We start from the raw sequence: 8548 nt of genomic DNA on the forward strand, positions 1-8548 counted from the left end.
GGACAATAGAAATATTTGATGACGGAAAGTTAAAAATAGAAAGGCTTCGATATCAAACAAAAACATAGCAATGATTTTTCTGGAACTTTTCTTATCTTTTCGTTAGCCCATAGAATTAAACGAATGAGAATACGTACGAAGCCTAAAAAGTGTCCACCAGTGAAAGCATTCAGCGCCATTTTGTTGTTGGCTGAGAATGTAGTAATTACCATCTATGTCAACATAACGACACAAGAAAAACAACAAACAATATCAAAATCCACAATAAAATGTTTCAGAACTGTTGCGTATATTTATGGCACAACGAAGCTGTCAAAAAATGAAGTTAGAGAATGTGTGTAATCCTAAAAAACTTAGCAGAGCAGCTAGTAGAACCCCTAACCAAGATATTTAACCAGTCGATGAAAGAAGGAAGACTACCAAGGGAATGGAAAGAAGCTAACATCACAGCCATATTCAAGAAGGGAGACAGAAAAAATCCAGAAAACTACAGACCAGTGAGCCTGACATCTGTCGTCTGCAAGCTCATGGAACAGCTGATTAGAGAAGAAATGGTTGATCATATGACCAAGAACAAACTATTCAGCAAAGATCAACATGGTTTCATGGCGGGAAGGTCTACAGTAACAAACCTACTTGAAACAATGGATGACTGGACGAGAGACCTGGAATTAGGCAACAATTTAGATGTCATATACCTCGACTTCAGAAAGGCATTTGACAAAGTTCCACACTGGCGCCTAATCAGGAAATTGGAACAGTATCAAATTAATGATCAGACAGTCAAATGGGTCCGAGATTTCCTCAAAGATAGAAGACAAAAAGTGATAGTGAATGGAACAGCATCAACAGAGAGACTGGTAACAAGTGGAGTTCCACAAGGAAGTGTACTGGGACCAGTTCTCTTCCTGATTTATATCAATGACTTGCCAGACAATCTATCATCTAAATGTAAAATCTTTGCCGATGATACTAAGCTCTATGGAGTAGCTAATACAGAAGAAGAAAGAAACACCTTACAACAAGATTTGAAAAAGCTTGAAGAATGGTCCGAAATATGGCAGATGGAGTTCAATGTAGATAAATGTGCAGTTCTTCACCTAGGAAAAAACAACAGAGAAGCAAACTATATAATGAAAGAAAAACCCCTGCAGAAATCCAATGGGGAAAAAGACCTAGGAGTATTTATTGATAGGAAGCTAAACTTCAAGAAGCAAATTAAAGATGTTCAATCTAAGGCTAGTAAAACACTCGGAATAGTGAAAAGAAATTTCAAGAATCTGAAAACAAAACACATGACTACCATCTACAAGACTATGGTTAGATCAAAGCTGGAATATGCTAACTGCATATGGTATCCGAAGTTTGAGGGAGACAAAGACTGTTTGGAAAGAGTGCAAAGGAGAGCAACAAAACTTATCACACACACCTGAAAGACAAAACATACTGTGAGAGATTGAAAGAATTAAATCTCCCGACCTTAGATTACAGGAGAAGAAGGGGAGATATGATCCAAACATATAAAATAGTAAAGGGAATAGACAGGGTAGAGGCAGGATTCCTTAAACCAAACAAGAACATTCAGACACGAGGAAACAGCAAGAAACTGAAAAAAGAACGTTTTAAAACAAATGAAAGAAGGAACTTTTTTTCATCTAGAATTGTAAATAACTGGAATAAACTACAAGAAACCACAGTATCAGCAAAAAATTTGAATAAATTCAAAGCAGAGTTGGAGATAAGCAACACCCTAGGAAACAAGTTCAATTATAAAAATTGGTCCAATCATTAATAGATGAGGAGGAGCGAAGGAGACTACACCAAGTCTAAAAGCTCTATACAGAGGTATCCAGGTATGTATTATAATAACCTGTAATGTGTTTTCCAACCACCACATCATCTACTACTACAACCACCACCACAATATCATCACTAACACTACTACTACAACCACCAGCCCCACATCATTATCACTACCACTACTACTACACCACCACCAGCACATCATCATCACTACCACTACTACAATCACCACAACCACATCGTCATCACTACCACTACTACTGCAACCACCACCACCACTACTACTACAACCACCACCACATCACTACCACTACTACTACAACCACCACAACCACATCGTCATCACGACCACTACTACTACAACCACCACCATATCATTACCATTACCACTACTACTACAACCACCACTACCACCATATCATTACCATTACCACTACTACTACAACCACCACAACCACATCGTCATCACTACCCCTACTACTGCAACCACCACTACCACCATATCATCACCATTACAACTACTACTACAACCACCACAACCACATCATCATCACTACCACTACTACTACAACCACCACCACATCATCATCACTATCTCTACTACTACAACTACAACCACCACCACATTATCATCACTACCACTACTACTACTGCAACCACCACCACCATATCATCATCATTGAAATATTTTTTTTAAATTGAGCTTTATATAGTGCAATATCTACTAAATGTGCTCAAAGCGCTTTACAAGGGGTCCCTGGTCAACATTTAACATGTAGGACTGGACATGACGCCTGTTAAGCGATATTACAATTTTTCGGACAAAGACAACTCTGTTAACGACCAGGTACTCATTTTACACCTGAGTACGGTGAGAGAATGTGAGTAAAGAGCCTTTTCCAAGGACTCAACTATGCGCCGAGCGCGAGGCTCGAACCCAGGACCTTCCGATCCGGAAGCGAGTGTCATACTACTAGACCACATAGCCGCATCATTACCACTACTACTACTACAAACACCACCACCACATCATCATCACGACCACTACTACTACAACCACCACCACCACCATATCATTACCATTACCACTACTACTACAACCACCACCACATCATCATCACTACCACAACTACTACAACTACAATCATCACCACCACCACATCATCATCACTATTACTACTACAACTACAACCACCACCAACACCACATCACCTCACTAACACTCAGTACTACAATCACTACCATTAGGTTTTGGAGCTTTACTTCATTTGAAATAAGGAAACTTCGGAATTGTATTTGGCATTGTGTTTATATATCATAATATAATTCTAATCAGTTATCTATTTAGAACTAGATACTATACAATATGTATGCCAAATACCACCCCAATTCCCCTTTCTTGTGTGCGGGAATTCCTCTTTCGGCATTGAAATTGAGTTTGAGAGAGTCATCACTACACACATAAACAACAGAAATAATTTAAAAACAAGACTATGACACGCAACCACTCACACACGAGGCTATACTATTTATCCTTTTCTCTATATAGAATAGGACAAGACAAACAATAGCTTGACTCTCGCTACACTTCGCATTGATGTTTGTCGTCTCACGAGTTCAACTCTCGGTCGACCTGTCAATATTCCTTTTTGCCTCGGACGTAATCATTAATAGAATGTTGTGTGGTTTTGACCGTGAAGAAAACCTTAAGAAGTCACATTTATATCATTTTAGAGAGATCGTTTTGAATAATTTTGAGTTAAACGAGCGAGCAGCAACTTGTTTTCATGAACGGCCGATCAGCGCTTGTTTACTATAGTAACGCGATTCCCAGCCAACATCAAAATGGCGGATATTTTTCTCATCGAGGCCGCTGGTTGGTTAACCAATAAGAGCACCGTACGGTTTCCATTGGGTAAATTCCTTGCGTTAGCCTTAATTTTGCATTATACAAGCTGATATTAACCAGTAAACTTGCAATTTGAGTTTTAAAAATATGAGGCTCATAAAATTAAATCATTTGGCATTTTTTCGAGGATTTCTTTTGGCGTTTTATATAAAATCGAAATGGCGACCCTTCTTTCATTGTGTCGATTGTAAACATTGGCTAATGTGTATAATAATAATATTGTTGAAAACAATAACAATGCGACTGGTTTATGTTTAAAAAAAAAAAACATTTGTGAAGCATATCGTCATTGTCATAATACTACTACTACTACTACTACTACTACTACTACTACTACTACTACTACTACTACTACTACTACTACTACTACTACACTACTACTACTACTACTAACTACTACTACTACTACTACTACTACTACTACTACTACTTACTACTACTACTACTACTAATAATAATAATAATGAATGATGATGATGATGATGATGATGATGAGATGAATATAATATAATAATAATAATAATAATAATAATAATAATAATAATAATAATAATAATAATAATAATAATAATAATAATAATAATAATCATAATAATAATGATAGGGCTAATAGGCTAATACTATAATGATAATGATTAAATAATTAAAACATAATGACGAACGGTCTCTTGCTTCCTAATCGTCCGATTAAGACGCCTCGGCTGTCGCTTTATTCGTCTGTATCAATTCCTTACACAGTTAAAAAAACTATGGATCTAGAGTAAAGCTGTGGCCTTTTTGTCCCACCTGGCATCAGGTCGATAGGTACCAGGTGCCAGTACAAGGCTTTACCTTTAATGTTTACATGTTATGAGAAGTTTAAAAGCGTTCGCAACACGCATGGCTCATGTAACCATCTCCTTACCAACTATAGGAATATCGTCACATTCGTTACGATACAACCAACATTTTTCTTACTCAAATTTCTTTTGTACATCATAATATTTTAAGAAAATGAACAGTGTGTTGTAGAGCTTGTTTTGCTAAAGAAATTATGTATGGCAATAACTTTACCGCTATTATGTTTGAGTGATAAAAAATATATTTTTGTGTTAGTTGGGTGTGAAGTTTTGGGGAAAATCCTGAAAATGGCTGGTAAGGAAAGAGTTAAACACCTAAGAAGTAAGACGATATGAGCTTAGAAAACAAGAAGATTAGAATTAGATGACAGTTTTGTTTTTGTTTTGTATTTAAGGGTTTACGCGGATAACAATAACAGTACCCCCCCCCCCTTGTCCTGTCCACAATGAGAGGTCAAACGATTCCCCCCCCCCCCCCCACCCCGAGGTAGATGATAGAAGCACCAGACTAGAATAGGATTTGAAAGAGAATAGAAGTACAAAATCACATGATCAACCTGTTCGTGGACCACCTCCAAGTCTAACGCAGGTATGTACCTACATCAATACCAATCCAAATAGCGAAGTCTATTAAAAATATGTTAATATCAACATATTGACGATAGCATGGATATTACAGGGAGATGAAATCCCCCCCCCCCCCCCCCCCCCCCCTGTTTGTTTTTCTCAAAAAAAAATAAATAAATAAATTTAAAAAAAAAAAAAAAACAAGAAAGAAAAAAAAGAGAGAGGAAATAAGTCGCCGCCAAGAAAAAGAAATTCGACATTTGATATTTTACCTCTCGGCGAGGGATCCCAGCTACGACTATATATACATATAAATTCACTCACGTATTTTGACGCCGAAACGAGCGTTTCCAGGCCCTTCATTTCATCAGTCGGCATTTATCCGTAGAATAAGACAGACAGAAATCATGTTGGAAAACAGATAGAGAGGTATAGAAGAAGACATATCAAGTACCTCAATACCCACTATGGGAGGTCAGGAACCCCACCCAGGGATTAAAGACACAGTAAGTGACATCTTTACCCACTATAGGAGGTCAAATGACCCCAGCCAGAGCCATGACCAGGATAGCCTCGTTTAAGGTCAAGAATGAAATACAGGAAACGATCAGAGTTTGACCTCCCTTTGGCCCACAAAGAAAGTTTAAGGGCCCCAAGCCATAGCCAACAAAATAAACAAACAATAACTGACAAACGAGAAACTCATTGAAAAGATTGTCATGAAAACAAAATGGTAAATATCAAATTTTATTAAGTGTAATTATAATAATATTATTTATGCATTTCAAACATAGTTGTAAAAAGTAGCACTACATTATTATAATATCGTCCCTTTCATACATAAATATGGTTTTTTGTGTGTTTTTGTTTGTTTTCTTTTTGGTTTTACGGCGCTAGCACCACTTCTAGTACTTATAGACATTTGAGCACCAGTAAAAAGGAAGATGAAAGAAAGATCCATAGATTTATATCTAACTTCTAAGGTCCAATGGACACGTTACTTCAAAACATCTAGTATTAAACAATACCACTTGATAGTCAGTTGCAACACACACACACAAACACACATGTGCGGCTATATGGTCTACGGTCTAGTGGTATGCCATCCGTTTTCGGATCGGAAGGTCCTGGGTTCGAGCCTCGCTCGGCGCATAGTTGAGTCCATAGAAAAGGCTCTTAACTCACATTCTCTCATCATACTCATTTTCATGAGTACATGACCGTTAACAGCGTTGTCTCTGTCCGAAAAAAAATGTAATATTAATATCGTCTATACTATCAGGTGTCATGTCCTGTCCCTCGTCCTAAATAACTGTTGCTTTTGGCCAGGGACCCCTTGTAAAGCGCTTTGTTATGTTATGTTATTAAGGGTTTTACGGCGCTTGCAACACATTTAGGTTATATCAGCGCCAGTAAAAAGAAAGAAAATGGGATAGTAAAAAGTTCTAGAATTACAATTAAAGCACCCAAGAGAAAGTTAGACAAAGGGGAACTGGGAACAAATAGGGATCAGTTGTAGATTCCAAGAGCATACCACCAATGTACTTAGTTTGAGATCACCTATAAGTCTCATCCGGACACAAGCACAAAATCCAACAAAGAGGAATACACTCAAATGCTTACATTATACATTGAAAATAACAAATATAATAATACATAACAGAGAGATGATTTACAAGGAAAAAAATATCATCTCCCAAAACAATAACTATGCATTTGACTGTTTCCCTCCCAGCTAGGATTCCGGCCAGTGCCAGGACAAAACCAAGTAATCTCATTCCGAGACAAAGACAGAAAGCATGTTGGAAAACAGATATAAGGGGATAGAAGACACAGTATGTACCTCCCTGCCCGCTATGGGAGGTCAGGATCCCCACCCAGGTAAAGCGCTTTGAGCACGTTTAGTGGATATTGCGCTATATAAAAGCTCAAGCTTATTTTAAAGCTCAATTTGAATCCACTATTTCGATCCTGGAAAAAAACAACAACAAATCCCCCCTTCACTTGGGATCAATCCAGGTTCCTTTGTGTGTGAAGCGAGTGCTCTACCAACTGTGCTATCAGGACCCCGATGGTTGTAATAATAAATAAGAAAAAAAAGTAATTAAGCAATTGTCAAGACCTTCACCCTGAGGAAGAAAAAAATCTGATGAAATAACAAGATAAAAATAAAAATCCCATGATTAGGGATTGGCATAAAATTCCATTTCAGTCAGAAATACTCGATTTATCATCAAAGTATAAGTCAGAATTACAGTTATGTTGAAGTGATTTTTTACATTCATGACAGCGAGTGTTGAAAAACCATGTGTTTTTTTGTTTTTTTTTTCAAAAGGTTTTACGGCACAAGCAACACACTTAGGTCATATCAGTGCCAGTAAGAAGGTAGAAAATGAGATAGTCGAACGATTCTAGCATTACAATTTAAAAACTCGAGGAAAAGTAAGATAAAGGGGAATGGTACAAATTGGGATCAGATGTAGATTCCAAGACCACACCATCGGTGTAATGAGTTTGAGCTCACCTAAAAGTCCCATCCAGACACAAGCACAGGATCTGCCTAAGAGGAAAACACTCAAATGCTTACATTATACACTCAAAACAACAAATATAACTATACATAATGGAAAGATGATTTTTTACAACGAAAAAAAAAACATATCATCTCCTAAAACTGTAACACATATGACTGTATCCCTCCATGCTAAGGACCCTGTCCAGGGAAAAGACAAAACTAAGTAATCTCATTCCCAAGTCAGAGACAGAAAGCAAGTTGGAAAACAGATATAGGGAATGAGATTAGGGGAAGAGTAGCGTCCCTTGATTGGACGTCGCCGGTGAAGTTATTTGTAAACAAACCAACTACAAGCCAAGCGCTCCAAATACAAAATTTATTATTCATATTTCTGTACAAAAATGCATAACGTTGATTATGATATGCATTTTTGTAAAGAAATATGAATACTAAATTTTGTATTTGGAGCGCTTGGCTTGAACTTGTAGTTGGTTTGTTTACTAATAACTCCACCAGCGACGTCCAATCAAGGGACGCTACTCTTCCACTAATCTCATTCCCTATAGAGGTATAGAAGACACAGTAGGTGACCTTCCTGTCCACTACGGACGGGAGGTCAGGAACCCCATCCAGAAATGCCATCTCCGACTGATCCGAATTTAATTGTCGGAAAAGTCTGACTTCTACTTCTTGTCTAACTTGATTGGAATTCTGGTGATTGTCAGAAATCTGATGGAGAAAAGAATTTCATGGAAGTATCAACATATGTTTTGTATCGGACCAAGCTAAAAGCTAGAGCGAAATTTATAATTGATGACCTACTACCTGAATGACGACAACAACATTCCGCTCATCTAAAAGAGAAAAGAGAGAAATAAAATCATTTACAGTATTTTACATTTTTACAATGTTAAG

The sequence above is a fragment of the Berghia stephanieae genome, chromosome 7 (genome assembly GCF_034508935.2).
Source record: "Berghia stephanieae isolate SIO BIC M18660-M18661 chromosome 7, UCSD_Bste_1.3, whole genome shotgun sequence".
Lineage (NCBI taxonomy): Eukaryota > Metazoa > Mollusca > Gastropoda > Nudibranchia > Aeolidiidae > Berghia > Berghia stephanieae.